General features: G+C 37.5%; 2 protein-coding genes across 8 annotated transcripts in view; one reads left to right on the top strand and one right to left on the bottom strand.

The window, feature by feature from the left end:
* Positions 1–22,249, bottom strand: part of CMSS1 (cms1 ribosomal small subunit homolog) — a 333,529-nt gene that overhangs the window by 270,237 nt on the left and 41,043 nt on the right. The gene's annotated exons all lie outside the window — the stretch shown is intronic.
* The window catches only part of FILIP1L (filamin A interacting protein 1 like), an 85,239-nt gene that overhangs the window by 47,839 nt on the left and 15,151 nt on the right, over positions 1–22,249 (top strand). Inside the window, exon 1 of one of the 2 annotated variants that reach the window (XM_032489844.1) lies at positions 9,505–9,653. The exons of the other annotated variant lie outside the window; for it this stretch is intronic. The gene's annotated coding sequence lies outside the window, so the exon portion shown is untranslated. Of the gene's footprint in view, positions 1–9,504; positions 9,654–22,249 lie in introns of those variants that run through there. 2 annotated transcript variants of the gene reach the window in all.

Here is a 22,249-nt window from a genome sequence, read left to right as displayed (position 1 = left end):
TCCCAATATAATATTTATTGTTTTTTGGCTTTTGTTCACGTGTTTGTTCAATCTACCAATCAAAATCTGGTCATGGTCATGCTTTATACTTTCTGCCCCACTCACCGTGAACTCAGCACAGTAATAAATACACACAGAAGGTGCTCAGCAAATAGTTGCTGAGCGTCTCTTGAAAGAATATAGTAGATGCAGACCAGGCCTAACTTCTGTATACTTATAAATCATCATCATCACACACATAGTATTAGTATTCCCTTTGAATATCCCTCTTCCTTCAATTTAGATCTACTCAGTTCCATTCCAGTGAGCAAATATTATGAACAAAGGTGAAATTTTTTCAAGAATTTCAATCATATTGTCTCACTGGCCTTTTCATCCTCTCAAAAGCATAAAAAAATTTAAATATCGTACATGTGAAAGCCATGCATCAGCTGCCAATGCCTCTCCCACCCATCCTGTTATTAACATAATGGCATAAATGACTGATGATAATTCTCAAGCACAAAACATGCGATTAGTTGTTGAAGGTCACCATGACTGGGTAAAAAGATCACACATTTAGCCCTTGGGAAGTAGATTTCCATTCCTGATCTAAAAATTGAATTTCATTTTTCTTCATTTCCTCTTGTAGTTGTTAGTTAGCATATGTAAAAGCCTGAATGTGTACCTGTGGGTGTCTCTGTGTGTGGTTTTGAGCAGAGAGGAGGAAAGAAAGGAGAGTTAGACATCTGTTCCACAAGGTTTTAGCAAATGATAGCCATAGACAGAGGAAGGAAGGATGGATGGATGGATGGATAGAGTTTGATTTTAACCAAAAGTCACTGAGCACCTCTCAGAGGTGAAGTGAGACTTCAGCCATTTTCATATTTTGAGTCTACTGATAATTAGCAATCTTATGATAGACATTGTGGCATCACTAGGGCAAGAGTCATTCATGGTAACTGAAAGTTGATTCTATGCATTTCAAAACTCAAATGGATCAGTTTTCATTAGAATTGATTATGTTTTAAAAGAAATCAGCTCTATTTTAAGTTATATTTTGCCAAGAGGCAACTGTTAGGCCATAGCTGTTTTTATTCCTCAAGTCCTCAGGCTATCAGAGTACTATCATGTTGACATTTTCCCCACTTGCACGATTAAATACACCCTCAGAGGAAAATTTCCCTAGCAAAGAATATTTGTGATCAAGGAAATTAAAGAAACTTGATTAAATGGAAGAAAGAATAGTTTCCAGATCAAGACTTAATCAGTATTACATTGTACAAGGCCAAAATCTATCACCTCAAGTAGCATCCCATAGCATCCTGTGCATGTATTTGCCTCCACAGATATGAAATAAATGGCACATAAAATGAACCAAAAGCTAACAGTTAATGAGTGCAAGTAGTGTATACATGATCATCATTCCTTTCTCCTGCTGGATCCAAAACACTTCTTTCCTCATTTATCAGGTTTGTGGAATGCCCATTCTGGGCAGGGTATTGGGCTAGTCCTGATACAGAATCTCATAAAACGGGAAGGAGGTTTAAGACATCAAGGTAGAGTGCTGGGGAGCGTAATCACCACACAGTAGGTTCTCAATAAATGACAATTCCTTTCCCTTCCCTTACCACTCCTTAAATTTTCTTTGAGCTACGAAACTTCAGTCAGAGGGATCTTGAGAATATATTTGATAAGATTCTTAAGTCCATGTCATAATCTGAAAAGATAAAGAACTTACAGATTCAGAAGTTGGCAATATATTGAAAACAGTTTCAAACATAGCATGCTAGGATTTTAAGTATACCTTTCAATATGGTTTCTATGACTGTTACTGATGTTTTAATGCTTACAGTGCCATAAATAATTAGAGAGAGAGAAGACAGGAAGGAAGAAAGAGAAGAAGGGAGGGAAGAGAAGAGAAAAGAGAGAGAGAAGAAATGGTACAAGGTACAAACACTTTAAGAGTTTTGCGGTAGAAAAGGCACCACATACTGGCCTGAGCTCTGCCCCAACAGCATATCCCTGAACAGACTACTGCACAGCCTGAGTTTCAGTTATATAAACAATAAGATGAGGGAAACTGACCAGATGATCTCCAAGATCCATTCTCACTCTACCATCCCATAGTGCAAGCCTAATGACCTATAGGCGGCAGATAAGAAAGATACAAAGTTCTATGACTTCATGTTAGTACTGTTTGTCCCGTAAGACCAAATCCTACTACAAGACTTTTAGTGTGATTTCTACCAGAGGTTGCTGAAGTCAGTCTGCAGTTCAAACCCTGGTGCCACTCTTTACTTGCTCTGTGATCCTGTATAGATAATTCACCTCTCTGTTCCTCAGCTATCTCTCCCACAGGGTCATTATGTGTCTCAAAGTTGATACTGTATGTGAAGTATACAGTTCTTGGTACCTATTATGCAGTAAATGTGTTACACATTATTGTCGTTATTATAACAAAGATATAAACAAAATCAGCATAAGACAGAAGTGATTAACCGAGATTATCACAGGAACAGTGCATGATGAAAATACTTAGGTGTGTGGTTGTTCATTAGGAAGCTGGTGATCAGTAAGCTCGATGGCACAGCAGTCTGATGTGGTTGCCTAAAATGCCAAGAAAACTTACATTTACAGGCACACACAGAGTCTGTAAGTCTATAAAGAGGAAGACAATCCTGATGTGTGGAAGTAATTTGTTCACCAAACTTTAAGACACATGGTGTGAAAGGATTCAGATTATATCAGATAGGAACAACTGAAGATTCAGGACAAACTGTCTTCAAATATTTAAAAAGCTGTCATGTCAAAGCAATGCATTTGTTCAATATGGTGCCATGGAAAGACCAGGAACAGTCAGTGGAAGCAACAAATCCCTGAAACTGTTCAGCTCTTACTAATGACAACTGGACTGTGCATGCACCAACTCCTGGGAAAGAAGCTGAAATTCTCACGTGGGAGAGATTTCAATCGAAGGGTGAACACAAGACTTTTGACCTCCCTTCCAAACCTGTATTTTATGATGTAGATTGGATGCTTTGCTTAGTAACAAATTATAATAGGATTTCTCCTGTACAGAATAACCAGTTGGCAAGCACAGAAGACAATGGTGTTAAATGATAACACAGAATTAATATTAAACATTCAGATCTCTCCATTAAATTTTTGACCAGAGTTGCCAACCCATGACCAATCTTGATGACCTGAGTTGACTACCAGCAATAAACAAATGCAAGAAAAATACTGCATTTTTAATATATAAAAGTGGATAACTAGCTCATTAATGTTCCAAATTAGTTCTGTGGTTAGTATAAACCTAGACACATTACACTAACATTAATTAGAATTTCAGACACATTCTTTTTGACAGTTATAGTCACATTCTTTAAGTCATTTTTTTATTTTTCATGTTTCCCAACAGAGACATGCAGACTCATAAAACATAGTAGCTAGATCACCAAAGTCTGACCTTGGGGCAAGTCCTTTAACCTGAGCTCCAATTATCTCATCTATTTAAAAAGGGAGAACAAAGAGTGGCAATAAGTACAGTAGATGTCTTCTAAGGTCTTTTATACTTGAAAATGTGATTTTATGAAATGATCACCCTTCCTAATAAAACTCAAAGTGCATTTCTTATTTCTTAATTTATTCATCATTTTTTCCAGTGAAGACATCATTAGCGATAATGCAGGCAAGTGAAGCATATAGTCTAACACCACCATTGACTACTCTAGTGAGATAGTTTTATTCTGTCATTCTGAGGTTTGGAGTAAGTTGTGTGACTGAGGGAAAGGATATTACAACTAGAAGCCACCTTCACATGAAGCAATAATCGATCATAAATATAATAGACAAAGCAGAATCGGGGATAGGAGGGAAGATTATAAAATGCCTCTTTCATAAAAACAATCTTAGAATGAACCATTTTACTCTTACTTTAACTTCCTAAATGCTTTATTTCCTTAGGCCTTCTACATCCATTACAATGAGCTATGTGATTAAAAGTTTATCCTCATGTATTGTTATATTTGAGTTTCCAATGATAAAAGAAAACATAAAAATTCAACTCACTCCTCTGTTTTACCCTTAGTTGGCCAATTATTCCAATGACATTCTAAACTGTTTCAATGATTTCCAACTAAAAAATCTGTTCAATTGTACTTTGAACCCACAGGTCTCCCTCTATAAAGAGTTAGCTTGAAATCAAGCTCTATGACTATACAGAAAAACCTGTCAGTGGTTTCTTTAAAGATGCATTCTTAAAAAAGACATGGAGTACAAACTCGTTGACAAAGTCCCTTTAAAAAATGGACTGAACAAAGTATCAAGAACAATCTGTTCTGGCAAGTGACAAAGAAGATGACCTAATAGGTCTTTTCCGTCTAATTTCTGTGATTTGAGGGTTTTTTTCTTTTTTTTACTCCTGCAGCAATACTTTTGAGTTCAACAACTTTTCAAAACTATTATTAGTTACCAAGGAAACACAAATGTTTGCAGGAATAAATAAGCAAATGGACTGGACCTAAATAGCAGGGTTTTCCTGCTTCCCATTTAATAATCTTATGGTGGTGTAATATAATCAATCCTTCATTCTCTCCAAGTCATTCTGCTCACCTACTGGGATGCTCACTAGAGTCCCATAGCCAACTCACAGCATCCCATGTAAACCAAGAACAGAAGGTCTCTGATCAACAGAAGAGTCTTCATTGAATAGACCTCCTTGTTTCACTTATTGAAGAACAAAAACCATGACAATGTCAATGGGATAGCAGGTAGTGGTTAGCTTTGTGATCACTATTTCTAGAGAAAATATGCAAACATATGCTCTTAAATGACCCAACATCTACAGAAAAGCCAAGAACATAAAATATATATAATAAAGGTAAAAACACAATATACACATATGAACCACAGTATGAATGCAATCGTGCTTTACAAATGCTTAGAAAAGACTAAAAGGAAATACAGTACATGGAATTGTTAATAGTTGTCAGTATTTATGTGGTAGGACTAGTTGTAAAATGTCTTTTTGACTTTCCTGCGTTTTCCAAATTATGATATGGGCACTGAACTATTTTTAAATTAACTTTAAAGCCACAAAATATCATTCGTTTTAATGTTAATAAAGGGGTTTCCATTCCCTAATATCACCACTAATACTGTTGCTGTAATCAGCCCAAGATAACTCTCAAGGGTATTGGTCCCTTTCTAAAATCAAAGTCAGAGGAAGTATGAATAGGAATAACTGAAGAGCCTTTGGAAACTTCAAGGACTATGGAGGCCTGGGACAGAAGATTTGGGCTGTAGATAAGGATCCATATGTAAATTCAAGTTCACTGCAGCCCATTAACTGCTGGTGTGAAGTTCTCAGTGCATATCTCAGTGCACAGGCATTTATGTGTACAGAGCTAGGCAGATACCACTTGGGAAATAAAAAGAAGAGTAAAAGGAAGAGGTTGGTTGGAAAACTGACTGTCCTTGGCATGGAGAGGAGATGCTTTTACCCTCAGACTTTCCTTTTTGCTCCACATCCCACAGTTGCCCACCTGTGGTGCTCAGTCCCTTCAGTCTTCCTCCCAAACTGTGTGGCAGCAAAGAGATCAGCATCACATTCATGGCAGGCTTGCCCAATGCTCAGAGGCAGTCATTTTTCCAGAATGCTGCCGATGAGGTGTTAGAATGTCTGAGGCAGAATGCCTTAGCACCAAAGGCTCACTCTCTGGCCAATCCAACTGCAGCCTGATGCAATGCAAAACCACAGCATTCTGCCTCTTCCCCTGCCACCCGGAATCTGTACCCACTCTGTTCAGCTTCTCATACAGGACCATGCCTACAATAAGAATTATTGCTTTTCTTTGCATGTTATAGTGTTTCCACATATTTTCTTTTACAGAGGCAAACCTACCACATTCAAAGAGTGTTGTTACCATCCCACAGGTGGTATTACCCATACTTTTCAGATGACAGCCTGTAGTAGAGAGCAGTGCACATCACCCCTTACCTAATGAAAGAACCAACAGTGAAAACTGTGGGCAGCTGCAGGAAAGGTTCAGTTCATTATGAATACTGCTTCTCTGGCACTTAAATTTAGATGGCTAAAAGACTCCACCAGTCACAAGAAGAAACATAAGCAGGGAGATAGGACAAGAAAGAAAACAAGAGCAGTCACTTCATAAAGAGAAACTGGCTCTGACATTTTTAGTAACATGTTAATAACATTTTAAAACAGTTAAATAATGATGACACTGTGGACATTACTAGTAACACCGGTTGCTTGGGCCATTGTAATAACCTTCTGGCATTAGTCTGAACCATGGGAAACTGCTAATATTCAACTGTTTTTGACCATTTAACAAAAGTGACTTTATACAGTTCAATCAAATCAATACATCCTACTTTCCAGCCTTGTTGCTTACAAACGCTTCTTCCACATTAGAAAGCAATTAGCTTGGTAGATCATTTCTAAATGACAAAGCTACTGCTGAATTAGATCATAAATTCAGATTACTAGCTGTAGAAAGGACTCTAACTTGTAGGTATCCTTATTTGTAAGAAATTCCTGATTATAAAATTAGAAAAATCATATAGCAATTGAACAGTAAAATTTTCAGTAAAAGAGGAAATCAAATTTTCTCATCAAGATTGAGGCACAATGGTCATAATTCTGTTCTTTTTATAATAAGTATATGCCAGAAGCTAAGGGAACAAAAATTACAAAGCAAAGAGAATATTGGTAGGAAGAGGGAAGGAAAAAAAAAGTCTACTCATTAATTCACGTGGCCAATGGAGCACAATGCCAATGGCTGGCTGAGTTTGCGATACAAGACCCAGGGTACCCTTGTGTCACTGAGAAAAAGATTTCCCTTCTTAATAAAGAGTCCCCTTCTTCAAGACCCTTGACTTTCATCTGTCAGAAAACTGTTAAAATATTCTAACTTTGTTAGAATAAGACATGTTGCCAACATCCTCAAGAAAACTGTCTTAGTAAATATACAAATCCACAATGTCTTCAATGTAAATGACACTCCCTAGAGTTATTCAGTGCACAATCGGGGTAGCTCTGACGTGCAGCCTATGAAGAGGGTAAGTCTTGGTTTTCCTAGTTCAATATTCAATCTGGAAAACAAAGATACAAACTTCTCAATTAAATCAGAAAACTTTTTTTTTACTAACAACTCCTCTGAGAGATTCTGAGCAAAACATTACGAGAAGATGACTACGGCTGTATATATAAACACCAGTTCAAATCCCTGCTTTCATTACCTCACTAGCAGTATGACCTTGGTCAAGCAATTTTACCCTTCCAAATGTGTTTTGTCATCTGAAAAGTATGGGTAATACCACCTCAAAATGTGTTGCGCAGATTAAACGATGGAAGCATGTACAGCACTAGGCACAGTGACGGCTATGAACTAGAACCTCAACAAATGAGATTTATCATTGGTTCCTAAAGAGACTGGTTACATACCATGACCTTGGAGCGCTGAGTCATAGCTGAGTCACAGACCAGTGCTTTGGGGAGTAACACAGCATAGGCAAAGAACACAAGAGCAGGAGTCCTAATCTTTTTTATTTTTGCATCAAAAATCCTAGACAAGTCTTATATCCACTCAACTTCTCTAGTCTTCAGTTACTTCAACTAAAGAAAAGGAGGAAATAATACTGATCTATTTTACAGGGAAACTGGGAAGTCAAAAGCATGAAAATAAATGTAAAGCATTCATGAGTACAAAAAATGGAAGAAAGACATAAAAAGCAGTGCCAAATGTTAGGAAGCCTCTGTATCCATTAGACGGAAAAGGAGGTAGAACAAATTACAAAAATGCTAGCTTTGGGTAAAGGTGCTTTAAGTTACCAGTTTGGAGCTGAGATTCAGGTGTTTATGCTTCATGCAGCTTTCCTATCAGCCATCTTATCTCATTTGTAATAAATCAAATCTAGCATAAAAATCTCAAAGGATATTTAAAAGTACAAGACAAACATAGGAGACTAGAAAAGTTTCAAATATACGTCACAAAAATAAGGTAGAGTTCCCCTTAAAATTAATAAACCAACATCTAAAATGTTAATACAAATATTAACAAATCAAATATTAAAATTTAAGTTCAGCTGAAGGGTATAGTCATTCACTTCCCTTAAAACAGTATATATAAAGAGCAGAGGCTAGTTTAACAGGCTTCTCAGTAGACAGGTAGAGTCATCTAGAAGAAGTGTCAAAGTGAGCACACAGTTTATTAAAGATGATACATGTTTATTTTTGTGTCCTGCATCTTTTCTCCACATCATTTTCACTAACTACAAATTCTCTGCAACCAGACTTTCTCCACTCCACACTAGAGAAAAGAAACAAGCAGACTATTTGCATTATTCCTGCTTGACAACACATATGGAAACAATAATTCTATAGACATATGTACATCATACCAGGAAGCAACCCTATTTTAATGTAATTTAAGAAATTAAATAGACTCAAGTTATTTAAACTACTCAATTCATTTGAAGCTCACAAATGAGGCAGCCGTGTCTCTAATTTACTTAGCAGATACACATAGTTGGCTAGGACTTTAGAGATTACTTCTCTTACTGATGTGCAAAGTAATTAGGAGGCTAATTTTCACTTACCAGAAAAAAAGATTTATACAAGTAAATCTGCCCCATAGTAAAGGGTAACAGGCTTAATTCAGACATAATTTGGTCAGTTTTTTTTTTTTCTTCTCATGTCTGTTTTGTTTTATTTTGTGTGCTGGTAGAAGAGAACAAATGGGTAAAAAAGCTGATTCTAAAGTTCTGCATTTATACTTTGTTTTGAAAGTACAACACAAAACATTTAATTTCTTTAACAAATATCTTCCTTGCCAAATAAACTGATTAGTTGTAACTACTTTCCTTAAAACACAGGCATGTAGAAATGAGGAACGAGAAGGTTCTTTCAGGAAAAGCTGAAAAAAATAAGATTTCATCTGGCCTTCCCATCATCACTTGAAGAATTGTTTGGTAGTTACATCATCAGGAAATAAAATACTATCCTCTGAGGACCCCTACTCTTTACAAAGAGGAAAGAGAAGGTCTGAAGTCTAAATCACCCCAGAGATGTCTCCAAAAAAAGGGGAAAAAAAGAAAGAAAAAGATTTCTGGCTTCCCTCTCCTGCCTCTGCCTCCCCTCCACCCCCAGGAACCAAAAAAACAAATGTAACAAAAATGTATTTACAAACGTTTAAAAATAAGAATTTCAGGATGTGTATTTAAGAATCCGAAGCAATAAGAGAAGCTTTAGGGCCCCAGAGGGAGAAAAGTTACAAGTAGATCGCCCATGACCCCCAGTGACTTGGATAGACGGGCAGGAGGGCGCTGGCTTTCCCGGCCCGCCGCCCAGTCACCTCCGCGGGGAGCCGGGACCCACGGCCCGTTCACACGGTCCGAGCGTCTGCGGAGTCCGGGCGCGCTGCAGCGCCGCCGCTGCGGGTCTGGCTGTCACCCGCGCCCCCGCCGCCCGCGCCGCACACGCGGAGCGCCTTATAAGGCAGCGCAGTGACGTAACGCCCATAGGCCGGGCGCGCTCAGCGCCCCGCTCGCATTGTTCGGGCGACTCCCGGAGCGCGCGCAGCCCGCTCGCAGCGCCGCGACTGCGGCCCCCGCCCGGCCCCCGCCCGGCCCCGGCGCAGGCGACTCAGGTAAGCCCGGGAGAGCCGCTCTGCTCCAGCAAGGGGATTGCTGTCAGAGAGCCAGGCAGTCTGTAGGTGGCTTTTAAAGTTATCAGCATCACGAACTGCAAACAGGTTTCGAAAAGCGCGTCCAATGAACTCTAGGTTCAAAATCTTTTCCAACTCACACAAAACTTGTTTTCTCCGAGGGAGAAAACAGATTTGGGATTTAGTTTTAAAATGTAGAGAGGTGGAGGATGACTATATATTACCCACGCTTTCCAAGTAAGCGACACATTGTATCCTGCCGGTATTGAGAAATCTTTGGGGAAAGGGTGGGGGAAAATATTGTAATACAACAACTCTATCTCCTGATCTTCTTTCTCCTGAGACTCAAACTCCTTTAAGTCTTAGAAGAGTGTGAAACACTACCACATGGTAGTAGATCTGTTTCTCACCCAATGCCCTCCCCCTTTTATAAATCTTCACATAAAAGATTAGAAAACCCCTGTTAGGAATACATCTTGTAATTAGGATAAATCTAATTGAAAAAGTAAAGTACTTCTGAAGCTTCAAAAAAAAAATCCTACAAATGTTATTCTACCTTAAAAGCAAATGTCAATTAGTATAAGGAAGTAACTATCACAGTTTTGTTCTAGCTTTTTACTTCAACTCCAGTCAATGGATAAATGACAAACGGCACTGAAAATTGAAGATAAAGCTGGTGTCTCTGAAGTAATATGTTGAACAATAGTTTATTTCATAGAAGTACTAACTTAAAAGGGTAAATCCTATAGAAGATTTTTGTTCATCAGTGGCATTTTGAACCAAAAATGAGTTATACCTAAACCCTAAACAGATTATTGGCAGACGCCGAAAAATTTACATATTTTACTTTATTTTTCAGAATAAAAATCAGCAGAGGAATTAAAAATAAAATATGCTATGTCAAATTTAAAACACTGGAATAGGAGATAAAAAATGATTTATCATTCAAACTTTATTTGGTCTGAACATATGTTATAAAACAAAACTTAAGAAATGTGTGAAGTAATTATTTCCCTTTTTAAATAGTCTCTATGTTTTGCTTATCATTTAAAACAACACTTTTTTAGCTGCTCAAAATTCAGAACGTATCTATATTTCTAGTAATTCCTGTGGTAGAGTTTAATTTTAAAGTATATAACATTGGTGCCTTCGATTTTTGCTTCAGAGGAATTTTGTTTTGTTTGCTAATTTTGTTTGGAGCAATGCAAAGCTTTGGTTTTAGTGTTCTAAAAGAAATATGATGTTACTTGGCCTAAAGACAGGCCTTATAAACTGCAGGTTAGTACTGAGAAGTAGGATTTCCTCAAAACAATTATTTCAAATCTAGGGACGCCTACCATAATGAGAAGAGAGACAGGGGGAAACACCCAGGTTATGGTGGGGAAGTACGGAGTATGCAGTAGAAAACTTGTTTATTTGATAGAGGCTGTAATTGGAAACTGAAAAATTCCTGCCTTGGGAAAAAGGTATCCCACTCTTTTGAATCTAATAGAGGAAGAGGGAAACAGAAACCATCAATTATTGTTTCAGCTATACCCAAAGTACCTTCTGTACCATAAACTATAGCTCAACTGTTGAAAATCATAACCTCTATCAAAGCTCTAACAGCTGTTTCCCAGAGTCTGTGTTTTATTTTTTTAAAAAGGACAAGCATCAATTTTTTTAAAAAAGTTTAAATGACACACTTCAATATTCCATTTTTTTCCACTTATTAACTTTAAAGCACAGTTCAAAGAACAATCACCTATTAAGACTCCTTTTAAAATTGAAAGTTAAAAAAGATTTATCATGGATACATTATCTCACAGTGGGCTCTCTGAGTGAGCATTTCTTAGTCTTTGGGACAATCTATATGATGGAAAAAATGTTTTAGATTGAATGAATGTGAATTTTTCCAGCTCCAAATAAGGTATATATTAGTTTTATATTTAATAGATTCATTTATCTTTCTATAGCAATTAACCTTAACTGCTAAGCACTGGTATTTCTGTGATATTTTCCTAATGCTATGATGGAGTCTATAGTAACAGCCAGGATGAAAATACAAATCAAGCTTTGAGCTGCTTAATTTTCAAGTCCACTTGTAATTCTCATTAACTTCTTTTCTCAAAAGGCTGTGAATTTTGTTTTTGGGTTCTCTGCTACCTTTTCCCCTCCAAAAAAGTGCCTTTGGTAATAAACAGATTTTGAGGTAAAAAAGTGAAAATGGGGGAGAGGAAGAATAAAATTCCATTAATTCTTCCTAGGTCATGTTCTGTCTATATCTAGTGCTTCAGGGTAAAGCAACTGCTTTTACAAGGTGAACAGAGGAGAAAATATACAACCCCCTATTAAGGGGAAAAAGGAAGAGGGGGCAGGAAGAGAACTGTTTATAAAAGACTGGATGTTATGAAGTAATAATCAGGGGGTGTAAAGCAATATTGGTCTCAACCTACTTTAGGAATGGAATCTGTTGTCCACATAGGCAGTCATTATTTTTGAAAAATCTAACAAACTTTATCCTCTTGGGCATATCATTAATTTTAAATGATTTTTAGAGTTTTTAATTTAATTTTTATTTGACTATGCATTTAGCTTCAATATAAGCTGATTGACTAGTTTCTATAAATTATGTTTAAATAAGGATTTAAAGATGAAAAGACACTGCATATGCAGCCAGCATCACAAACTTTCAAAGAAATATTTCTATGGCTGCCTCTGCCATCACTAGTCAGTGTTTAAGGGCCACCAACCTAATCACTTATGTTTAATGTGTTGCTGCAAAGACTTTCAGAAACTCCTCTGGCCAGTGAGTTTCTACGTTGTGGTAGGTGCACTAATTCCTAGCAGATCGTCACCAACACTGTTGTGAGCCCTCCTACATCCTTTTTTCTTAAAAACAGAGTTGAGATTATCTCTTCCTGGCTGCCTTCTGCGCTACCATTACCTCTGACTGGGAAAGCTAGGCAAACAAAAGTGGGAAGGCTCTCCAAGGAAAGTCCCTTGGTTCTTTTTCAGATATAAGAGAAGCATTCCATTTTCATGCTTGTTCCATGAGATTCTAATTTAGTAGATTAGATAGGACAGCAGCAGTTTTAAGTCTGAGCCCAAGAACAGAGAATAACACATTAGCAGTGTTCTTCCTACAGTCTGACCATCCTCACATTCCTTATGCCCTACTAGTTTTAAAGTAAGATTAACTCTTAAAGATACAATTATTATTTTTTAATGACTGGCTTGGGAAATTATATGTTTGTGCTGGGGGAGGGGTGTGGAGGTATGCAGAGGAATAGGTAAGTAAGTGTTATCATTGGGACAGGTAGGAGTGCAAACACCTTGTTTCTGTTTATGATTACTACTGATTCTAGCCTAAAGGACAGTGAGTTATTATGAGTAAAAGGCAGTGTATGTTACGTCAGAATAGCAAACACTCAGTTCCACAGATGGGAGTTTGAGAAGTGCCTTGATAAGTTCTTTATGGACAGTGGGATGCTCACTAGGCACAAGACAGTGTAAACACACACAGACACACACACACACACACCTGGCAGGGAATGTGCACAGAACTTTATAGAGCTGGAAGAAGCTTTGGAGGGCATCTGATCCAAATGCCTCATTTTGCAGAAGAAACTGATGTCCACAGTGTGACTTACCTCAGAGACCCAGAGCTACTTAGGAGCAAAGCCAAGGCCCCCTGCATTCTTGGGCTATAGCCTTTGGTTTCTCCTTAAATTAACAGTAGGAAGAGATGAGAACAGAAGCCTCAAAAGAAGCCTTGGCACTGTAGGTGTTAATTTGGATGTAAAACCCATTAAAAAAAAGAAAGTTGAAAGGTACAAAGTTCTTGTTAGTAAGTATAAGCCGTAAGAAGGCAAAGAGAAAGGAGGGAGGTGAAAATCAATACAGTTCAACCAGACTGTATCAATGGAAGGAAGGCAATAAAGGGAGGACCAAAAAAAAGCAAATAATAAACGTACTTAAAAGTCCTCTGGGTGGCAAAGCTCACTCTCTGCCTAAAAACTGAGAAGTGCCCTGGAAAGAGTGTATGCTCTATAGTCAAAACCATGTAGGTCTAAACCACTAACTTGATAAGTGATCTGTGTCTTCCAAATAAGCATTATACCTCCCCAGCTAGCAAGTTCCCTTTCAAAACTCAGTGACTCAGTGCCTTTAAAACAACCTTCCCAAGAACTACAGAGGAAGTCACTAATGAGTTCTCTGAGCTCCTGGTGATACTTACTTGCCTTACTTTCCTTCACACCATACATTACTACATGCCATTAAGTTACACATTAACTGCTTATTTGTTTATTGTCTATCTCCTGTACTAGAAACTCCTTGAGGGTCAGTTTTGCAACCAACTTTATCCCTAACACCTAGAAAAGTACATAGCTTCAGTTAGTAGGTATGTCACTGGGCCAATAAGTGTGTTGGATAAATATATGAACAAATTACAACCTAGAAACTTATTTGGTAAGAAAAGAGTATTTCTAGAAATAGTGGCCTAGGAAGGGCCTCCTCTTCGAGATTTTGTTTAGGAGACCAAAACAAATCTCTACCACTATTTTTAAAAACCATGTAGAATTGACTTACAAACACAAAAACCAGAAAACAAATTACACTCATATGAAGTCAAGGCAGTGAAATCTTTCACTGTACAGTATGTGTAGGCAGACGTCAAGTCAGATGCTTCTGTTTGCCCATCTCCACCTACCTCACTTTAACTTCCTCCTCAAAATAATGAGAATAAAGATGGTGAAACAGTACCAGGTGAACTGCCCAGGGGCATGGAATAGAGGAGAAGCAAAATATGAACGAGCAGAGTGTAGTGCTTTTGTCCTTAATGAAGGGCATTACTCTGTTTTTCCCTAAGCTCTGTGCCTCAGCTGAAGGCCTGGAAGTTGCTGTCACGGGGCCCAGTTTGTCCCTACAGAAATTAGAAATCAGCAGATTGCCTTTTCCCAGCATACATTTTGATTACAAAGTTTCTGTGGTAGTCCAACCCATCTGCCAGGTTTTACAGAAAAGGAATGATTTTTCTATAGTTTCAAAGTTAGGGATTGCCAGTGTCAACCTGTGAAGTCAGCCTAGAGCTCATAGCTCCTCATCAACACCGGACATGTACTGAGTGTCTACTGGGCTCTGTGCTAAGCACAAGGGAGGACAACAGGCCCAGCAAATAAGCTCCCCACACACCACACTGTGTCACTAACCAGCTACACCTATTGTGTGGATGACAAGGACAAAACTCATCAGCGGCTCTTACACAGTGATTTTAATCACTGTCCTGTCCCTGCTTTTTTCTAATGAATTGATAAACCAGTGTAGATAAGACAGATCAGCTATACATAAAAATTAACTAAAGACAAACAATGTGGGACTTTTTTAAAAAAAATACAAAACAGAATGTAGTCAATTTCCAAGCTTGTTTACTAGTGACACTAAATTGTCATGGACAAATAGTGTTATCTCAATGGTAAGACTAAGAGTAGGAATAAGGGTTCATAAATCAAGTTCTACTCTTCTTCGCTCTGCCTTCCATTCACTGGGTAAGTCTCCTGTAGCCTTGGCTTCCATAAACCTAAAAAAAAAGGAAACAGTATCATCCACCATAAGTATCTCTCAATACTCGGTATGGACAGAATAGTGAGCAGCAACCCCTGAGGGAACTCTGATCAAGTAGAGCCAAAGACTATACAAAAATACAAGCTACTGATCATATCATTACAGAGACAAATCACCTAAAGAAAATGGAAGAATGTGAGGGGAGAAGCCCACTCTTAAGCCAGAGGCAAAATTAACATAACTTTATCCTTGAGCCTGTGAGAACTCCAAATCATCCTACCAAGAACAGCCTCAAAGATGAGGTCAGTGCTTCAAGATGGGCAGCTCTGACAGGAGCAAACCTGCCAGATTTATCATATTTCATGGCCCACCAGTCTTGGAATAAAAGTTTAAAGGTGAACGAAGTTTTTTTTCTCTTTTTAAAATTCCTTTTTAAGTGAATCAAAACAAAAACAACTCTGAGCAGAAATCATAAGAGAAATGTAAAACATTCATCATATTTGGGCTAACAAAACTTAAGTGACTGCTGCTGTCACATTTAAAGAAAAGGAAGGAGCTGTTTGGCCCAAGAATTTGAGGAGAGCCTGAGAAAGTTCCTTCTTGCTGAAGACAAAGGGCCTGCCTGCAGTGAGATGCTGTGCAAGTCCCTTAGCCTTGGCTCATCAGTCAGTTAATTGGGAATGCCAGAGGAGGTGAATCACTCTGTGGAGTTCTGTGAAAAGTAGTCATGTGCTGCTAAAGACAAGATTATCTGTTCTTTAAAATAAATTCATTTGTTATCAAGATAATTAAACACTCATTTTATTAAAAGAAATACATTATGTTTGAGGTTCCATATTATCCTTCAGACTTTCATACAACCTACTCATATGGGGCACACAGAGATCTTTCAGATAACGATAACAACTTTAAGAAAGGTGGGTTCTACTCATCTCCCCTAAAATTATACCTCATAAGAATCTTCTTACAGTCTCATAAAATTCATTGGGCTGAACAAAGATGGAAAGAATCACAGGCCATTCATTCAATGAATGGTTTTCCCTCCTCCAAAATGACATGAACAAGAGGAACAAAACTCTACTTCTTCTTCTGCTCTAATAATAAGAGTAAATTCTGAGAACTTTAGGCATCATTCAGCCTAAGAGGGATAGTTATGCCCTGCTAAGAAATGGTTCTTCTCACCTCTCAATCATTTGCTCATCAAGTCTGTACTGAGTTCAAACCCATGTGGAAGATACAGAGGTACTGAATTCTTTAAGGAGCTTACAGTTAGTTCAAGAGCAAAACTAATATAACATAAATTAGAAAGTGGTATAAAACAATACAGAGTATTATGTCACAAAACTGTAAGAGCTGTGGGAATCTAGAAAAGGGGAAACAGCCAGGGTAAAACAAGTTAGGGGACAGTCATGGAAAAAATGGGAACTGAAATGTAAATGTAACTATAGATTCCCCCAAAAAAGGATAACAGATTTATTCCTTGGAAGTCTGCTGTGAAAAGGGAATCTAAGGTTAAAAGAGAAAGAAGACTTGACCCGGCATCAGAACACCTGAAGTTTGATTTTAAATCCATTGCTTGGCCTTTAGAACGACCTGGATTTCCATAGTGATTTCAATCCTTAAAGTAAAGATTAAAAATGATGATAAAGCAACTAACTGGCACAATGCCAGACCCACAGGAGACACTCAGTAAATCATATCTATTACTCTTCTAGATATTATGCCAGTTTACCCAGAAAAATGGTGCTCCATCATCATCTGGTGCTATAGGGTTCCACCAGGCTGAGGCACAAACGGTTGTCTCAGGGCCAGAGGAGATGTTTTGTAGGATGCAGTCCTGAAGAACTCATTTTCTCTTAACCCAGCCATAAAAGTGAAGTAAAGCATTAGCTTGTTGGAGAAAATCCATGTCTCTAGTGTCTAACCTCAGCTACTCTGAAAGTGAATTTAGCCTTTATCTTCATTTCCCTGCTAGAGGGGAATACTTCCTATGAGAAACCCACATGAGCTCTCCTAATTAAGTCTTAGTCACCTGAAATAAAACACTAGTTACTAAGTAAGGGACTAAAGAGAGCAATAGGCTTAAAAGCTAGCCTGGAATCTCCCTGTTTTACCCTTACAGTCCTACCATGCTGGAGAGGCACACACAGGAAACAAATAGGTAAAACAATCTTTTATTACAGGTTAAATAGCTTATATCAGATCCTAGCCATAGACAATAAAGATTCCCTTTCAGAAACTAATAGTCTAAATACTTCTTCCTAGGTGTTCATTTTTCAGTGTAATTGTACTTTCATTTTGGCATAACATTTTAAGTGTCAGGCACTAAAAAATTTACTTCTTTACTTTAATAGCCACTTATGACCTTGAACTACAACAAATGCTTGACATACAAAGAACCAAAAATAAATCTGAATCCCATGAAATTCCAATTAAGGTTCCCATATAGTTATGAACCATTGAGACTTGATGAGTCATAAAATATCTTCTGACAGAATGGAATATACATTTTTGACATATGAATTTGTACACAGTGCTGCATAGGAAAGAAGGGAGGAAAGGACTTGAAAGGTTGTTGGTGGTTTTTACTCTGGAACTGAGATTTGAAGATCATTACAGGCTTTGTAAAAGAGACAAAATTATATCGCTTGCCCCATGTTGCAGCTGAGGTAACAGTTAGATGAAGCAAGGTCACAGAGTTAAGTTAATAGCAGATTTTGCTCCAACATTCCCTGTCTATTAGATATGTGGCTCCTCTGAAAGTGGCTTTTCTGTTTGAGAATTGTTGGGTTATGCTTTTTTTCCTCGTTTTCATCTGTGAATGAATGAACTTTAAAAATGAGGGATAGTAAAGTCAGTGCGTTTTTCTTAAAAACACTTTTTTCAACTACTGCAAACCTGAAATAGTTTGCCCTCCCTTAAAATTCAAATTTTAAAATGATATAAAATTCAAAGGTAAGATATGGCCAGGTCAAAACATGGTCCAAAAATGGATGGGTATTCATATAGCACATATAAAAGGTATACTACAGCCTTTTCTTTAATTCTGCCACAAACAGAATTTCTTACAGAGATAAACACAACTAAATGGGTGAAACTTTGCTCAGGGACAAAACCAGCTGCAGACAGACCCAGGGCCTAGAAAAGTTGAGTTTCAAGTCACTGCTCTTACCTCTAGCAGGCCTGGCGCAAACCGCTGTAACATCTTAATGGAATTGCCCCTTACTACATAAGATAAATCTCTAGAACACATTCATCTTAAAAGATCCCAACTTAGAGAAAATAGGATCAAATTCTGTGTTCGTGCTTTCTGTCTTCTCTATGTTCAGAAGTGGCAGAAAAGGAAAATGTAACCCAAATGCTCTGAACTATTAGGGAAGATTAAACAAGGTTTATATGACCAAAATAATTTTAATTTTTACAGTGCATACAAGGGGACATGCAAAACACAGACCACAAGAAAAATGGTCACTTACATTCCACAGATTCAAGAATAAAACTCTCCCACCTTCTGTAAATAAATTATGGCCCAAACTGTAGTTCTCCAAAATGTCATGGAGGTGATAGAAACCAAACACCCTCAGGAACTAGGAAAAGTGAGTAAGGGTAGACAGAGGATGTTCGCTGTTGTTCATGATCTAATTGTTTGCTCAGCAGGCAGCCAGGGCAAGCATCAACCTTCATCCTCCAATGGCCCTGACCTCAAGTACTATTTAATGGTATTAAATGTTCCTAGTTCCCTCCCATTTCCCCTTTATTTACTGATTTACTATAGCTAAAATAGAAGGGCGGGGGTGGGGGGAGGTTGAGGAATTCTCTAGGGATCAAAATGTTTCACATTTTATACTCTTTGGGCCCCTGTCTAGCCTGTTTCTCAAGGCAAACTGTGTGACTTCAGTAGTCACAATAAAACATAAGTCTCTGTTGTTGTGGTTTCTGAATTTCTGAAGTTTGAATTTCCCACTAATAAGTTAGGAAACGTTTGGTTTCCCAAGCATACCATGTTAGCCGCTGCCTCTGTGCAGGCAGCCAGACTACATACAGGGAGGTGAAAACCAGTGAAATGATCCACTCTGGCACATGACTGCTCCCTGCTTTGGCCTTTTATGTTAAATCGACAAACTGAACACCAGTGAATTAATGTATGAAAGCCAAATAAAAGAGGAAAGCCTTTTTTGAAAAAAAAGGAACTTACAGGAACTAGGGGCTTAAAAACTTTTTTTTTTTTTGGCTCATAGTAAGATTTGGAAAAGGATATACTCTTCATAACTTTTTAAGAGGCAGAGAATAAAAGAAAGAAAAGCAATCTACCAAAGAATAAGTGTTAAGAGAAAGGAATTATACTAATCCTCCAGAATACCTATTTGCAATATCTGAATGAAAATAACCTGTGATCTGGATAGAGAAAAAAGGGACAAAGGAGATTAAGAACAAAATTCTGCAGCTACATCAGAGTGTTTTTCTAAAGAATCTATTTCTGTTTTCCACTAAGATACAAAAGGGATAGCTAAATATAAATGGGTTTTGCCATAAGAGAAATACATAGAAATATTCTTAATAAGATAAAACACAAACTACACACACTTTTAAGGGTATACAGTATTATGCCCTTGAAGTCTGTTTGAGAAAAGGCTGCCTGTTAAAAATATTTTCCGAGAACTTTAAGTTCCTTGAAATGTTCTATGAAATGGTATTTATGACAAACCCACCTCCTCTAGGGAACATGAGATGTTATTACTGGCAAAGTCACAATTTTTTAAACCATCCAAAAATAATCATGAATTTATGCCAAATGACTAAACTTGCTTTATTATTACAATGATTAAGAGAATATTTGCTAATGTCTCATGATCAAGGCTCAAAGTAGCCATGAACCTACAGAAAATACTATGACAGAACAGTGGAATGCAAGTGGTGGTGATTTTCTGTGCCCTTGACAGACAGAATTTTACAACTCACAAATTCACTGGAGAGGATGGTACATGAGATATATGAGATAGGAGGTGTGGATATATGTCATGGTGGTAAGAAACAGGATTTGGAGTAAAAACTACTTGGCATTCTGATTTTGCCAATTATTAGCAGGACCTTTGGCAAATTATTTAACTTTTCTGGGCCTCAGCTGCTTTTTGTAAAATGAGAACAATAATACTTGCCTCTTATGACTGTTTCCAGGACTAACATGGTTCATGAATATAATAATTGCTCAACATGGGTAACTATCATTCACAGACTGTAGAGGAAAGGAACTACTTTACAGCCATCCCTCAGTATCCATGGGGGATTGGTTCCAGGTCCCTCACAGATACCAAAATCTGCAGATGCTCAAGTCTCTCATATAAAATGGTGTAGTAGAAGTCGGCCTTTCCTATCTGTGGATTCTGCATCCATGGATACAGAGGGCCGACTGCACTATATGTCTGTTGCTTACAGTCACACCCTTACTCCCTAACATGGTACCTAGTTCGAAAGTAGAATAGGTATTTGTTCAAATATTTCACAAATATCTAATGAATACCAATTAAGTACTAGGTACTATTCTTGAGCTAGAAATATAGCACAAATATAACTAGAATAAAACAGACTAGTACTTGACTAGTCATTGAATAAAACACACACACACACACACACACACACACACACACACACACACATATATCTCCCTACTCACATGAAGTTTACATTCTAGGAGGAGAGACAGCCAATGATCAAATAAGTAAAATATAGTATGCCCGATGGTCCTACATGAGCTAAGGGAAAGTCCAGTGGTTCCCCGAGGAGACAGCAAGAACAAAAGCCACAGGCTCTTGTGTATTCAAGGAACAACAAGGAGGCTGGTATTGCTGGAGCAGACTGAGCAAAGGTAGGGGGGTCAGGGAGCCAAGGGTGTAGGGACACAGAGTACAGGAATTAACAAATGAACACTAAAAGCATGGGATGGGAGAAGGAGGAAACTCTTTTGAGGTTGGTACTCTCGACTTTCAAGCATGTAGCCTGGTTAAATAGAAAGAACATATGCTTTAGACTCAGTGAATTTTTATTCTGGTTTGGTAATTTGTGCTGTTTGGTAATTACTTAACCTCTCTAAATTTTATTTTTTTGGTCCCTACCCTCATCTGTAAAATAGGAATAATACTTAACCTTATAAGGATTAAGTAAGAACAAGTGGCACAGAGTAGACCCTCAATATGCTTGTTTCTTTCTCACTATAAACAAATTGCACACTAGACAGCAACTGGAATTGAATCCTGTGTTCCAGTACCCAGGGCTACCATTACAAAGGCCTTGCATGTTATTTAATGTGCCTAAGCTTCAGTTTCTCAAATAGAAAAATGCATATATTATAAAAACAGATGTACATCAATTAAGGTGCTATTATAAAATTATAATCAAATAATATTACTACTTTAATTTATCTTAATATTAAAAGTTCAAAACAGCAAAAGTATGACTCCCATTCTTCTATGTTACTTCATTTTAAAAATCCTGTAAATTTTAATTTTTCTAGCATGAAGTTGTAAAGATTTATTTAGCAGTCATGTTGATTTTTATTTTCTTTTCCTGCCTTGCTTAAGAACATTGATTTAATGGAAAGATCTCTAAGAAAATATTTAACTGCAAAAATCAAGATGATGGGTGAACAATTTTTGTAGTAAGCTATTCTTCATACAAAAAAGGGAGAGATTAAGAATCTTTATTTGCATTTGCTTGTTTACTCATAAAGTCACTCTAGAAGTACATGTAAGAAACTGGTATCAGTGGTTATAGGCTGGGGAAGAGGACTGGGCAAATGACAGATGAGGTAGGAGGAAGACACTTCACAGTATACCTTTTAATATACATATTTTGAAATATTTATTATATATTTAGGAATGCTAATCTAAAATCCTAGACTGAAATTCAGACTTGCTTGAAGAGTTAAAACTGAGCAAAGTAAACTTGGTATAATTACAAAGTTAAGTATACAACAGTATGAAAACCTCAAATAACCTTTCTCATACAATTTGGGTATCCTTCAACCTGTTACTTTGTAT

Source organism: Camelus ferus, chromosome 1 (assembly GCF_009834535.1).
Source record: "Camelus ferus isolate YT-003-E chromosome 1, BCGSAC_Cfer_1.0, whole genome shotgun sequence".
In the NCBI taxonomy this organism is placed as follows: Eukaryota; Metazoa; Chordata; class Mammalia; order Artiodactyla; family Camelidae; genus Camelus; species Camelus ferus.
The sequence above is the reverse complement of the archived record's forward strand: the minus strand, read 5'-3'. Positions and strand labels throughout refer to the sequence as shown.